Here is a 16,081-nt window from a genome sequence, read left to right as displayed (position 1 = left end):
CTTAGGTTTATTTTCTAAAACAAGAATTGAAATTAAAGAGCAATTAAAATGAAGCAGATTGATCTGGCTACTGATACACTGTTGTTTTAAAAAATATCATAGTCCTCCTTGGAATCAAGTCTCTTATTACAAAGCCACTTACAACTACACAGCAGCTAATTATTCAAATAGGTTGGTGCCCAATGGATTGTATTAAAAATATAAGAAATATTAATATAAGCACAGTTTGGACCTAATATGAAGAGTGTAATGGTGTGGAGAAAGGATTTGGGTCATCTGGTATCTGACATGCAATTGGAGCGTGCTATGCAATAAATCTGCAATAAAAATGAGTTCCCTCAAAGGAAAAGTGTTTAAGACAATTCATAAATGCTATAGTACAGTGGCCCGCAAATGTTGACCTTTAAGGGCTTTTGGACTTCAGCTCCCAGAATCCCAGACTATTGGCCAACATGGCTGAGGCTTCTGGGAGCTGAAGTCCAAAATCTCTTAAAGGGCACAGTTTCAAGACCACTGCAATAGTAGAACCTCAGTAAAACCTAGTCATCCCTTCATAAACACTTCAAGAAACTTTCTGAAAAACTGAAGAGGTAGGGTCTTATATTCATGTTCTGTAGGAATGCTCTCCTAGAAAAAAACATCTGGAAGGAGATAAAAAAAAAATTTAGCGGGAAAGAAAATCACATTGCCCAAAAGACTACCAAAAATGGTTTGCTTTTCCATATACCAAGGTTAAAACAAACAGTTGTACTCGTAGAAAAAAGGATTGCTCAGTTCTGAGAAACAGCCAGATCTAATCAACAGCTAACACTTCATGATTGGATGAACAAGATAAGGACCATAACATCACTAGACAAACTCACTAACCAGTTATGACTCTGAGCATCAAGAAATCCTTCAGGTATGGACAAATTTTATGACACCTGGTTATAAATAATCTCATACAAAAAACCAAACCGAAACAAAATTGGCTTTCCCCCTTTAAAAGCACATTATTCCTTATGGAAAGATTCATTGAATGAAGCCAACTAATTAAATAACTAATTAATAATTCAAGTTCAATTAATGTACTGTTGAATGAACTGTATTATAAGTTTTTATAAAACCAATAAAAATGAAACTATAAACTCCCACTACCTTCTAAGTCAGTCTGCTAACCATATGCTTTGTTTTTATTGACCATGTTTCAGCACTTTTAATAACAGCAGCTTGAGATGCAGAAATTAAACAAGTGAAACCCTACCTGATGTGAATGTCAGTTGACAGACATTTGCTTAATTTGTTTGTGTGTTGGGCAGATCCAATGAAAAAGCTGACAATGAAGAAGAAATTGCCCCACTTGCTTAAAGGGTTTGCCAGCTGATGTTCCCACCTGAGTAGATGCTAAAATATCATATAAGGTTCCAGCCATGGTCATCCACCTGTGTCCAACCATAAAAAAGGTACTTTACCTGTGATGGATGTTTGGGCCACAAGTGTGTTGTGCACATCTTTGGTTTTGTCACTTAACTAGCAGAGTTTAGGATTACTGTACCCATGCAAGCACTCCAAATTCTCTTCCACCTTCATCAAGGGTGTAAAACCATCCTGCCTGTTCAAACAGGGCATATTTTTGAGCACCTGATAGAAATGCCATCCTTCTGGTCTTTCTTTAAGGGCCCGAGTTACTTGAGGGACCGCATCTCCCCGTATGATCTGCCCCGTACACTCAGAACATCTGGTAAGAACTTATTGGAAACACCATCTTCCAAATATGTTTCCTCATCCCAAAAGGCCTTTACTATAATGGCCCCGCGGGTCTGGAATAGCCTCCCTGAGGAGCTCCGTCTCATGACCCCCTTGGAAACATTAAAAAGAGACTTAAAACGGTACTCTTTTGTCAAGCTTCCCCCCCCCCAAAGAATGAAGACCAATATCCCTGCTGACAATGATATTCTGTCTTGCCCCTGGATGCTGGATGGTTGATGGATTTTTGTACTGTTGTATTGATGAGTGTTGATGTAATATTTTTTATGTTTTTATAAGAGTGTTATATGTATTGATTTTAATAGTCTGTAACTCGACTTTGATCCACTGGGAGAGGCGGGAAAACACAAATAAAATTTGTAGTTGTTATTATTATTATTATTATTATTATTATTATTATTAGAAAACCTGAATAGTCCATTTCAATCACATTTCTTGAAGGACAGCATGAGAAAGCTAGAATAGCGCACTTCAGTCTTCTCATCTGCTGAGTAAATGATAATTCATAGCACCTAGTTCATGGCTTGAGAACATATGTTCAAGGCAACAGGGAAGGTCAACATGTGATGTATCTACCATGGGGCTGCTCCTTCACAAGATCAGAATTCAAAGATATAGCCATATTAGTCTGTAGCAGCAGTTCTCAACCTGTGGGTCGCAACTCCTTTGGGAGTCGAACAACCCTTTGGCAGGGGTTGCCTAAGACCATCAGAAACGATTCATAACAGTAGCAAAAATACAGTTATGAAGTAACAATGAAAACAATTTGATGGTTGGGGGTCACCACAACATGAGGAACTGTATTAAAGGTCATGGTATTAGGAAGGTTGAGAACCACTGGTCTGTAGAATCAGTATGTAGAGACATCTTGTAGCACTTTTGAAACTAATTGAAATACACTGCCAATTTCTTTATGTCATTTAATCTCAAAGGTGCTACAAGATCCCTTATAAGATCAGTGAAGCATAGTCTTTGTCATTCCCAATCCCATTTTGAGCAACTGGAAAGCAGTTAGTGGAGTCATTTTGAAATGGAGTCTGCTTTCTATTTCATGATTCTCTTACAGGCTGCCTCCAGTTACACCAGATCAGGGCCACAGCAACCACACGCTGCGGCCCTGATTTGGCCTTTCCAGGGTGCAAAAAGGAGCCACAAAAAGTGGTTTCTTTTTGCCCCTGGAAAGGGGCAAATAGCCGCGGTGTGGTGGAAATTCCTTTTTGAAATATAAAAACTATAGAAAGATGGAGTCACCTTTGTCAGCCAGAGAGATAGTTTTTAAATAAAGGCTTGGAGTTACTAGAGGAAAGGAATAGTGAGTGCATCTTGACCTAGATGGAAGCTGGCACCAGTAGAAAGACATAACATAAACTACTGAGATAAAGACATTCAGAAGCAAGGTTAGGATGAATTCCACTGAATTCCTACAGGAGGGGTAAGGAGTGATGATGCAGTTTTAATGTATGCATGTATTTCTGTTCTGATTGTAAGAATTCTATATGTTTAAATTGTAATTAGCCAATCAGGTGTATTGAAGAAGCTCCTTTGTCTTGAATAATATAAAAAGAGCCATTTTGTCTTGTTCGGGGTTCTCAGCTTTTGGAACTTGAATTCCACTGAGTTCAATGTTTTTCTTTGTCGACAAATGGAAATAAACTTATGGATTTTCAATTATTAGGTCCTCTTGCTAATCCTTTTGCTCTGCTAATCCTAGAAATCTAAGTTTCCTGAAATTTCTGTTACAGCGGCACTGCAGTTTTATGGTACTCCTTTGGCACTGCATCATGTGGACACAGCGCCAGAGGAGCACTGTGATGCCATGGGAGCATGGTCATGGGGGCCAAGTTGGGGCTTGCATCATATGGACACCATGCCCCGACTCCACCCTGATGCCGGCTTTAATGGCCAGTCTGCACTCAGCATTCTCTGTGTGTACTTTGGCCCATTGAATCAGTGGGATTTATGTGAAGGTTGTTTCACCATTAAAAGGTTTATTCAATAAATCTACTCTGGTTGAAAGAGCTAGCATGGTATAGTGGTTTGAGCCCTGAACTGCAACTCTGGAGACCAGTGTGTGAATCCCCACTCCATCATGAAAATGATGCTAGTATTATTTAATTATTTTAAAATTCTTTTTAAAAATTATTTCTGTAATTAATGTTTTAGTTGTATCCTTTTAAAATTATTGTAAGTTGCCTTCTATCCCAGTTGGTAGCAAGGTAGTATAAATCCAACAAACAAACAAACAAACAAACCCACTGGGTGACCTTAAGCAAGTTACAGCTTCAGAGAAAGAGAAAGGAAACCCAACCCCCAACAAACCTTGCCATGAAAGTTCCATGATAGATTTGCCTTGGAGTTGCCATAAATCAGCAACAACTTGGAGGCACACAATAACAACAACAACAATGTTGAAAATACTTACTTTAGATCAATGGTTCTGAAATTGCAGCCCAAGCTTCATTCAAGTGATCTATAGAAAAGCTGTGGAACTGTCAGGAATATTTTTGCCTTCCTCTGGGGCTGAAGGAGTTTGACTTGCTCAAGGTCACTCAGTAGGTTTCTGCGACTCAGTGGGGATTTGAACTCTGGTCTCCCAGGTCAAACATGCAAATCACTGCACCACACTGACTCTCAGCAAGGCTCCTCATACGTCAAGAGACCCCAGCAGTACTATGCATAGATTTGTATTTCCTATCGTTATTCCCTACCATGCCCTGTGGGTTGAAAGCACTTTACAACATTCTAGTCAAAGTAAAAAGTAATATCACTGTCTTGAGAAGGCTCACAAAATAATGGATAATGATTGACTAACTGACTGAATGATTAATTTATTTACTTTTAGATCTTGTCCTTCTAATGCCCAGGAATCACTCAGAAAAGGATATGATAAATTCAAAACTACAATAAAACTTTTTTTTAATGGTATGTGCTTACCAATGACAAGATTTCTTTCAGATCTTAGTTCAACAATTTGAAAAACAGTGATTCAGTTTTGAATTATTGGGAAATTGGCTGGTTGGGGTCAGGTCCAAATCTGGAAAATTCAGATTTGCCTTCCACAGGCTATTGTTGGAAATCAACAGTCACAACTTCTATTTGTCAGACTAGCTGACATTTGCAACCATACACCTGAATTCTATTGGTTGCCTTCATTAGAGTAGACCCACTGAATCAATGGGATTTATGCAAGGGTTGATTCACTGTTAACATAGGTTATTCAGTGGCTCTAGAACTGAGACTAGCAATAGAATTCAGGCCTCCATCTGTCAACTTTCAGATATTAGTGTTACATGTGTTAAAGTTTATTTATTCATTTTTTTAAAAGAGGAGGGATCTGTCAATAACTTCTTTTATGTCTTGGAAAACTGGATGAAATTTGTAAGGATAATTGCTTCTTCTGAGAAAATGAAGCCTGCCAAATTTCAGAAGAAAAAGTGTGGGACGTCTCCAGCTAGATGCATTTTCAGAAAGAAAGGATGCACTTATTTTAGTAATAATAATAACAACAACAATAGTGGAAGATGATAATTAAAGATAAAGCTAATAATTTATCTTTACCTACAACAAAAGCTAAACACATACAAAAGATAAACATTCAAATAGAATTAAATTATCCATAATACTGTAGCAACTGAAAACATACAATTAACAATTGAAAACATGCAATTAAATATAATAAAAAGAAATTAAAAACTGTACAATCAGAAGAACACAGTATTCTCACAATATTGTCTTTAAAACAACAACAACAAAAAAAACCTTCCATTCTAAAAGCCTGTGAGAATCAAAATGGAAAGATGAAAGGGCAGGAAGAAGGCGGCCATTCTGACCTCCCTGCGAGGTCTAAGGGCAGCCATTGAGAAGGCTCTGTACTGAGTCCACACTAGCTGTGCTTATGAAGGTGATAGGACTGACAGAAGGATCTCTCCTGAAGATCTTGAGGCCCAGACAGGCTTATGGAGGAGATACTTCCTGTATAATCCGCCCCACACTCTCAGAACTTCCAGGAAAAATCTGTTGGAAGTACATCCATCCAGACTGGTTTCAACTTCTCAAAGAACCTTTACTTCACTGGCTCCTAAACTATGGAACAACCTCCCGGAAGAGATCCGTCTTATTACCTCCTTGTAGAGTTTCAAGAGGGCAGTTAAGATGGATCTCTTCCGGCAAGCCTATCTACCTAATCTTCTGTAAAGACATCATTCACTCTTCTATTCAGGATCAGAATATTATATGCTATAATTGGTTGACTGTACTGTTTTTAACTGTTTTAATGTTTGAAAAATTATATGTTTTATTCTTGTATCTTATTGTTATTGTTGTGTTGTAATTCCGCCTTGATCCACGTGGGAGAGGTGGGAAAACATAAATAATAATTATTATTATAGCAAGGACTTTGAGTTGTACTTAGACTCACAGCCAGTGGAGTTGTTATAGCAGGGAGTTGTATGGCCCCAGATAACACTCTGGCTGCAACTCTTTGCATCAGTTGAAGTTTCCAAATTCTCTTCAAAGGCAGCCTCATATTGAGGGTAACTGTTTGGGGAAAGGTATCCTAATACCTGAACACAGCAGCCAGACAGAAAGCATTATCATCACTCTTCAGCCATAGAAGGACCTCTCTTACAAATCTTAGAGAATGGGCAGGTCAGTACAGAAGGAAACGAGCCTTTAGGTATTCTGAAAGCAAACTATTTTCAACTGCAATTTGAATTCATAGCAGAGGTAAATTGGCAACCAGGGCATAATGTTGCAGGATAGATGTACTAACTATACTCACAAGGATGTGTGTTGACTAACATCCTTGCTGTTGTCTTCTGGACAAACAACCATTTCCAAAGACTCATCAAAGGTAGTTCTGTGTACAGCATGTTGTGGTAACCCTGTGATATAACACATATAGCTGGTATGGGGAGAGAAAGAAAAGCAAAATAACAACCAAATTCTTTCCTTCTCACTAACATGTCTCTTACATCCTTGGTTTCCCAGAATACAGCTCTTTCAAATGTTCACGGTATTATGCAGTATTAGGGCTGCCACTGAGAAGACTGTAATGCTACTGATGTGTCTTCCAGCACTATCAAACATGTCTCCACCCTGGAAGCAGGTTGTCCATGCTACAATAACCCTTGACACTAATTTTCAGACTATAAATAAAACTCAAAGCTCAAAATTTTGTTTTTGGAGGGCTGCAGTTCCTATTGGCTGGCTAGTGTCTTTGAGAAGCTGTAGTCTAAAAAGTAACCTTTCTAATAAATAAACACACAGGGAAAGGAAATAATTTTAGAATAGCCCATCCATTCAAAAGTTAGATCTTGTCCCATCTGTCCCCTGCTGTCAGAGAAAGATATTCATTTCTGTTTGGTAGAACATCAACTAGCAGAGAAGGCTGGGGTTGTGTCAGTTTGTCTCGCTTACTTATAATACCTTTCCAGCTTATATGACAGTTGGTTCAATGAATGCAGGTAACAACTGTAATAAGAAAGTTAAAGGTGGTAGTAACTTTGATTAATATGGTGCCCAGCAATGAAAGAATGGCCATACAGTAGTTACAATGAAAGACAAAGAGGGAGAGATCTAAAATAAGGCTCATGTGCTCATAGTTTTGATAGATTAGAGACAAGCACTGAGATCAATTAGATCTGGTTCAGTGGGATTATACGCTACATGATTTATGTGAGAAGAAATAACCATAAGAACTCGTATAAAACTGGATATACTTAGTGAGTGATTCGGTCTGCAGAGAAGGACTAGATAACAAATGGAAGAAGGTCCTAGTGTGACACACTATCAGAAATGTCCAGCACCCCATTGGGCTGTATTCACAGGAAAGTCACAAGGATAGCTAGAGTGTTTCACTTGAAACAAAGCCACAGGTGGAGGCTTCAGGTTTTTTAGCAATACAATTCATAACTGAAAAGAGCCAGAGAATGATCAAAGGACACCCTGAAAAGTCATAAAGGGTGTTGAGAGAATACGTCCCTGAGGGAAACCAGGATATTGGACCTACAGGAAAGGGCTGCTCAGAGGCATGACAGTCAGCTCATATAAACATATAAATTCTCACAAACTGCAAAGAAAAGGAGAAGGAGAAAATAAAATTGGTTGCAGCTGGGAATACTGAGTTTTAATAAATGAAACATCTAACTTTGGAAAAGGCTTGGGTTACAGTAAACAGCAATAGCGATGCATGGGCTGGCTCATATCTGAGAGAGTTGGAAGGAGTTCTCCAAACTAGTCCTTGTGGGACACTGTTGCCTGAATCCTGTTGTTAATCTCAAAGTAGTGAATGAATGACCCACTAAATGAATGGGACTTATCTACATGTTCATTCGCCATTCAATCATTGATTCAATTGATCTACTTTGCTAACCAAAAGGATTCAGGCCAGTGTCTGAAATCCACAAGTACCACATCCTTGCTAAAGGTTGGCAAGGGAAAAATCAAAGAAACCAAAGGCTTGCTAGCTCAAAAATGGTCAAAAATTGGAGAAATTCTTCAAAAGCCAGCAAAGTATATGGGTAGAAGAAAGATGAAGCTGGGCAATTTACACTCTCTCAGACTCAGAGGAAGGCAATGGCATATCTCTTCTGAATAAATCTTGCAAAGAAAACCCTGAGATAGAATTGTCATAAATTGGAATTGATATGAAGGTACATAACAACAACAAAATGATAAACAGAAGAGGACATTGGGTGGATATTCCAGCGAGTCCTATTGGCCACTTTTCCTGATATAGAAAAAGCTGTAGCAATAAAATAGCCAATGCAGTTCTCTGTCAGTACTCCTTTCTCTGAATTGGCCATTGTGGCCCAGGAGACAATAGCTACAATCCATCATTTCCTTTGCATGCTGTAAATGTCCACATATACTAGCTAGCTGCCTATCAGCTTCTGGGCCCAGTACAAGGTGTTGGTTATCATCTTTAAAGCCCTAAATGGCTTGGGTCCAAGCTATCTTAGGGACCGCCTCCTCCCGTACAATCCTCCCCGCGCTCTCCGCTCCTCTGGGAGGAACTTACTACAGCCTCTAAAATCTAGGCTTGCGGCGACCTCCCAGAGGGCGTTCTCTGCTGTCGCCCCCAAACTCTGGAACGACCTGCCGGATGAGATCCGTCAGATAACATCATTAGACAGCTTTAAAAAAGCGGTCAAGACGGATCTCTTCCGGCAGGCCTTTCCAGATTAACCATCCCGGCCCAGGTTCCTGATTCCCTCATTCCTCCCGTGGCCCCATCTTAGTGATGGTCGAGGATCAACAGAGGGATATCAGGGTTTTTAGTTTTTAATTGTTGTTTTTATGCATTGACATTTTGTTTTTAATATGTTATACTGTTTAATATTGTCTTAAGGGGGGGAGGGATAAAGTGTTTTTAATTGTCATATTTTATATTTTACTGTTGTTAACCGCCTGGATTGGTTTGCCAGAGGGCGGTATACAAATAAATATTATTATTATTATTATTATTATTATTATTATTATTATTATTATTATTACTACTACTATGCCAGCCCTACACAATGCCCATGCAGAATAGAAACATGGTGACTGCAATACATGTCAAAGACTGGGTGCTGTTTCACAATGATAGCATTTCTATACTGCTTACTGATGTACTAATGTGCTCAATGGGCAACTGAAATGCATAGTCTTGAAGTATGCACAACTCTCCTCCCATCAAATGCAACTCTCCAGTGTCATCACTTGTGTGTGTGTGTGTGTGTGAGAGAGAGAGAGAGAGAGAGAGAGAGAGAGAGAGAGCAGGTGATACCCTAGGAGGGGTGACACTACAGGTCTTCAAACACCTATCTTTTGGGGGGAAATGGGCTGTGGCATTCATCTGCTTCCCTTTAAAATGTTTTAAGAGGTGGTGGTAGTGGGGTAAAGCTCAGTGGGAGGAGAAAGGAGAGGCCCCAGAATGTTTAAAAATTAAAATGTCAAATGTCAAATTTTTCATTTTTTTTTAAAAAAATTGAAATTAAAAATATTCTTTTTCAGTTTTTTAAAAAATATCACATATTAAGCATATGTATATGCCAATACATTTAGGTTGTGCATATCATATTGTAATTCAAAGGTACAATTTTAATTTTGCTAGTTGTTTATGTCACAACGATTAGTATTACATTCAGTGATATATGATCAAAGGACTGTGTTCGTAGTCTGGGGGTGCTTCTTGATCCGTCACTCCAGATGACAAATCAAGTAAATGCAACAGTCAAGAGTGCTTATTTTCAACTTCGGCTGATATGCCAGCTGTGCCCTTTCCTGGAACCAGGAGAGCTTCAAACTGTAGTACATGCACTAGTAACCTCATGACTCAATTTCTGCTCTACATGGGGCTACCCTTGTGCTTAATCCAGGAACTTCAATTAGTACAGAATATGGTAGCCAGGCTGGTCACAATGATTTGATCTAAATCTAGGAGTGACCATATAACACCAATATTGAAATCACTCCACTGGCTGCCTATTGGTTTTTGGGTGCAGTACAAGATGTTGGTTATCACCTTTAAAGCCCTACATGGCTTGGGCCCAACCTATTTAAGGGATCGCCTACTTCCGTACAATCATCCCTGCACTCTCAGGTCCTCTGGGAGGAATTTATTGCAGCCGAGAAAGATCAGATTAACTGTAACCTCCCAGAAGACCTTTCTGCAACCATTCCCAGACTGTGGAACGGCCTGCTGGATGAGATCCATCAAATCACTAGCTTAGACAGCTTCAGAAAAGCAGTCAAGACAGATCTCTTCTGGCAGGCCTTTCCTGAATAAAAGCACATGGCCACAGAATTGATTACTCCCTCACATCATGTATCTTGCTACCACTCTAGTCATTGTCTATGTTTATGCTGCTATTAGTTGTTTATGTTATTATTAATAGCTTATTTCAAATTAATTTTAATTGTAATGTATTTAATTCCTTTCGGGGGGGATATTGTAATATTATATTAAGTATTGTATGTTGGATGTTTTAACTATGTTAGGTGCTTTGATTGTTTTATTACAAAAAAGCAGGGTACAAATAAATTTTTATTATTTATTTATTTATGGCTGGCTGGCTGGCTGAGGTTTGCCTACATCATGAGGGGCACATCTCCAAATACATTCCCAAAGAGGAAAAAAAATCTTTCAATTTATGGGTTTTTTTAAAGTTATACTTGGGAAATGGAAGGCAACAACAGCAACAACAAAGACTGGAGGACTTGACTCATCTTTATGCTCCTCATGTACAAGGTAGATTATTACTTCATTGTAAAGGGCTACTCCTCTAGTATATGCCGTGACAAGCAAACAGATGGTTTGAAACCAATGTAAATAATGAGAAGTTAAAAAGACCATGTAATTGTTTACTATGACAGGAAGATCTGTTCTTAGCATATAAGAATCTTGGAATAGCTTGAAATTTTTTAAAAGGCATCTAGTTATGTTATTTATTACTCTGATCACCCACCAGGTTATGACATGTTACTATTAATGTAGCCCAAAACATAATTATATGGACTACTTTTTTGTTGTTCAAAGTAGACTTAAGTCTACAAAAGCTCATGCTGCCAACTTCTTTCTTTCAGTTAGTCTCAAAGGTGCTACAAGTTCTCTACATACAATTTGCAGTTGTGTGCCTTCAAATCATTTCTGACTTGTGGCAACTTTAAAGCTATCACAGCTATCATTAGTTATCACAGGGTTTTCTTGGCAAAGTTTTTTCAGAGAGTGTTTGTCACTGCCTTTGGTTGAAGCTGAGAGAGTGTGACTTGCCCAAGGTAACCCTTTCCTCTCCTACCCCCGTTGCTAAGACTGAATCAGAACATCCATAGACATGAGTAACAGGCAGAAGCCCCATTCTATTATTCTGAGGAGTAGTGAATGACAACGCTGACCATTATAGTCCAAAATATATTGGTCTCTGTGTTGTGTGTTGTGTGTATTCAAGCTGTTTCTGACTTATAGTGACCATAAAGCAGACCTATAATGGGGTTTCATTAGCAAGATTTGCTCAGAGAAGTTTGCCATTGCCTTCCCCTGAGGCAACATGCCTTGCCAAAGATCACCCAGTGAGTTTCATGGCTGGGCTGAGAATCAAACCCAGAGTTGTAGTCCAATACTCAAACCACTACACCATGCTGGCATAGTGGTTCTGCCTCATTTCATTACTGAAAAAAAGTAACAGGTCTTCAAAGCAAAATTTTATTTCCAAGATCTGATCTTAACCATATAGGCTGAAATTCTACACCAGAATGATGTCATGGCTATGCTCTGTCTCCCAATCCCATGCTCCAAACCCACTTTAAAATCTAGACAGCTGTAACAAGGGACAGATCCCTGTGGGGTATTGTCACAACTTTTTGTCACACTGTGTATCGCTGACAGGAGAAGTGGGTGCGTTATCCTTAAGTGCTCCACTCACCAATGGTGCTTAGTATGGCTCTCTGGATTTTAAGGTGGGTTTGGGAGGGGGGCATTTGCAGTCATGGAAATGGTGTCACAATTGTGAATGTGAATACCAAATGGTTACGAGATTGTAAGCCTACATCGTAACTCCCTAACAACAAGATGTCAGCCAATGTTTAGAATTTTTAATATCCCCTCCACAAGTATAAAGGAGTTGCTTTAATTTGGTTTTATTTTCCATTCTGTCTGTTAGTGGCTGCATTAGTTACACTCGCGCAAGAACCAGAGAATCCTAACCTTGACTCTAATAAAGTTCTCCACCCCTGTTCTATTAGGTGTTTGTGGAATTATTACATTTATAAATATGCAAACATGTTCAGACAAATATAGTGACAGGCCAACTGTGCAACAGGAACAGTGCACAATGGCAAGAATGATTGATGTTCCTACTATAATTAAAATACATGCTGAGCATTCAGTCATCGCCAACATAATTTCTCAAATGCTGAATAATGTAGCAAAGATACACTTCTGTATTAAAAGGCAGAAACAGATAACCACCGATGCTCAGAAATCAGGGAAATAGTGACCAGAAATAACTGTCATTCCCCTCCACCCCCCGCCCCCCAATACACACACACAGCATGGAAATAATGTATTACAAGTAGTGTTGTCTCTCAATTCCAAGTAACCCAGTTCTCTGTTATCAGTTTCTTTAGGGAAATGAGTATGTTACAAAGACACATTCTAAAACAATGTAATGAGTAGGAACAAAGTTATTTCATTGGTGTAATGAGTAACACTTTGGGTTACTTTAAAAATACTTCTAAAGAACATTTTTATAAGCATTTCCACAAGAATAGTTCAAGATTATGCCATTCTCTTATCAGTCCTGACTATTATAGCCTGATCCCATAACACTCTGGGATAGGTTAGCCTGTGAAAGAGTGACTGGCCCCAAGTAATTTACATTATTAGGACAACTACTCTACATATTTATGAAAGACATCCCCCCCACACACAGCCTGACTCCCTTTTAGAAAGTACTTGGCCAGAATTTAATGCCACAAGTTAGAATTCAGCTTTGGCTTCATCTCATTCATTTCCAAAATGGATTGTTGATATATTTCTGGCTTGTTCTCTCTCAGTGACTCAGACTGGATAACAACACGTTAAAAAAACCTGTTCTTAATCCAATATTCTGTGTACATTAAGTTAAGAATAAACAAGTATCTATAACTAACAAGGGATAAATCCAAATCACTGGTCTGCAGGCTTAACTTGAGCTGCCAAGTGTTCCCCTGCATTAAAAGGCAGTATAATACCAAAGCTTGAACCTGTGTCCAGGAAAAGTAAGCCTAATCTTTCTGGAATAGTGACCTTCCTGTGTGATTTCTATATTTGGACAAAAACAACATCCTCAAGAGGGCACCCTTGGCAGTTAAAGGTTTTAGAGATCTAAATCAGCAAGGCTCAAGATCTCTAAAGCCCTGGCCTTAACCACTGACAATATCCTCTTGAGGGTACTACAAGCATCTTAGTTCCAGGTGCTGAATACACATAAGGCAATGTTACAGCAAGCTAGCTGTCTGAGCATTCATGTTCTCAATAACCCACCTTTTCAAAATGCAGTATCATTTCCACATCATGGGTGGGAGAAGGTAGCTGCACTCCACTGGCAGGTCGCCGATAGTTTTTCAGTGAACAAAAGGGTTTCTGATAACTGACCAGATTATAGATTAGATTTAGTAGATTAAAAACTATTTTTATTTTATTTGTGTCCTACCTTTCTGCAAGTGCAGGACAACCTATGGTACTTTACAATATGAATTAAAATAGAAGACAGCTAAACAACAAACCCAGAAGTATAATTAAAAACAAATAAGCTAGTAAATTAAACAAAACACACTGAATTTAAGCAATTTAAAAGAATTTAAAAACAAACAAAAACAAGCCTGATTCCTAATCTGAACCATTAAGATGCTTTTTGTGTTCCTATACAATGACATGCTCCAGATCACAACACATTTAGCTATGTCTCTGTTAATTGGGAGATCTTGGTTAACTATGCTCTTTCTCCAGGACTTGTCTGTCCAGTTGGCAGAATGAAACACCAGCGGCAGGCTACAGATTCAAAGGCAGGGGAACTAACAGAGAGGTGATGCAGGACAGAACCATGGATGCCACATGGTCCACATTGCATCACCTAAGTTAGCTTGATATCCCCTAAGCTTTGATGCTCATACATTAGCAGTATCAAAGTAATGCTCAACTTGCATTAGCTGACAGTCACGTTCTGAACATGTCAGATTTGTGAATCAGCATTTTAAATTCAGAATAGATCAGCAGACCATGTGGATTTGGAGGGGCAGAAAGAGAATGAAAACCACACAAGCCACAGGGACATAGCCAGGATTTTGGGAAAGGGGGGGGGTCCAGACTAAGTGCCACCATTTTGAGATGCTAAGAGCCCCCCCAAGACACAAAATGTAGGAAAAATGTAGGACATGATGCACGACAAAATGTAGGACAAATTGTAGGATGTTCAAAAATGGAGAACACACCAACTAAAAGCCAAAAACATTAATAAAAAACAATATAAATTCATGTTTCTCAGTCATGCTCAAAATGGAGAACATTTTGACATTCTTCCTGGATAGGAGGTTGGGATATAGCTTTGTGTGTTAGACTAGGAGGAACTTCCTGAGAGTAAGGGCTGTTCAACAGTGGAACACACTCCTTCCTCGGAGTGCAGCAGAGTCTCCTTCTTTGGAGGTCTTTAAGCGGAGGCTGGATGGCCATTTGTCAATGGGGATGTTTTGATTGAGAGTTCCTGCATGGCAGAATAAAGGAGTTGGACTGGGTGGCCCTTGCAGTCTCTTCCAACTCTAGGATTCTATGACTCTGGAGACCAGGATTCAATGAAAATCTGATTCTCTCCAACAGAGAAGGTTAAATATCTTACATGGGGTACGTGTTGATGACGTGGCTTATGCATCATGTCTAAATTGTGCGGTGCATAAGGGACATCACAGCGCTTGTCACACTCTCTCAGCCTTAAGGGAAGGTGAAGGCAAATCCCCAAAAACCATTGGGCAAGTCACATTCTCTCAGCCTCAGAGGATGGCAAAGTCAAACCCTCTCTGAACAAACCTCCCAAGAAAACCTCTTGAAGGCACACACTCGCACACACCCAAGTCACCAAAAGCAGACTCTCTGAACAAACCAAGAAGACCCACTAGGCAAGTAAGTCACACACTCTCAGCCTCAAGGAAAGGCTGGCAAAGGCAAACTCTCTGGACAAACCAAGACGACCCACTAGGCAAGGAAGTCACACACTCTCAGCCTCAAGGAAAGGCTGACAAAGGCAAACTCTCTGAACAAACCAAGAAGACCCACTAGGCAAGGAAGTCACACACTCTCAGCCTCAAGGAAAGACTTGCAAAGCAGGATGTTTTGAAATTCCTCCTGGGCAGAAATGTAGGACGTGTCCTGGATAAAGAATGATGTCTGGTCACCCTGATAAAATGGAGGATGTTTTGACATTGCTCCTGGGCTGAAATGTGTGCCGTATCCTGGATAAAGGAGGGTGTGTGTTATCCTACCAAAAATAGAAGACATTTTTACATTCATCCAGGCCAGAAGGTTGAAACATAGGACACGTCCTATAAAAGGAGGACATCTGCTCATCTTACAAAAAATGAGGACTTTTGAAATTCCTTCTAGGCAGAAGTCTGAAATGTAGGATGTGTCCTATAGCCATGAGCCAGAAAAGAGCCAAGCCTTGATATCTGGACCCCAGAACATATTCTAACTCCCAGAATTCCATAGCAATGAGCCAGAATAGAGCCAAGCCTCGATATTTGGACCCCAGAACATACTCGAACTCCCAGAATTCCATAGCAATGAGCCAGAAAGGAGCCAAGCCTTGATATCTGGACCCCT

The sequence above is a fragment of the Sceloporus undulatus genome, chromosome 1 (genome assembly GCF_019175285.1).
Source record: "Sceloporus undulatus isolate JIND9_A2432 ecotype Alabama chromosome 1, SceUnd_v1.1, whole genome shotgun sequence".
Taxonomy (NCBI): Eukaryota; Metazoa; Chordata; class Lepidosauria; order Squamata; family Phrynosomatidae; genus Sceloporus; species Sceloporus undulatus.
This window is presented reverse-complemented; position numbering follows the sequence as displayed.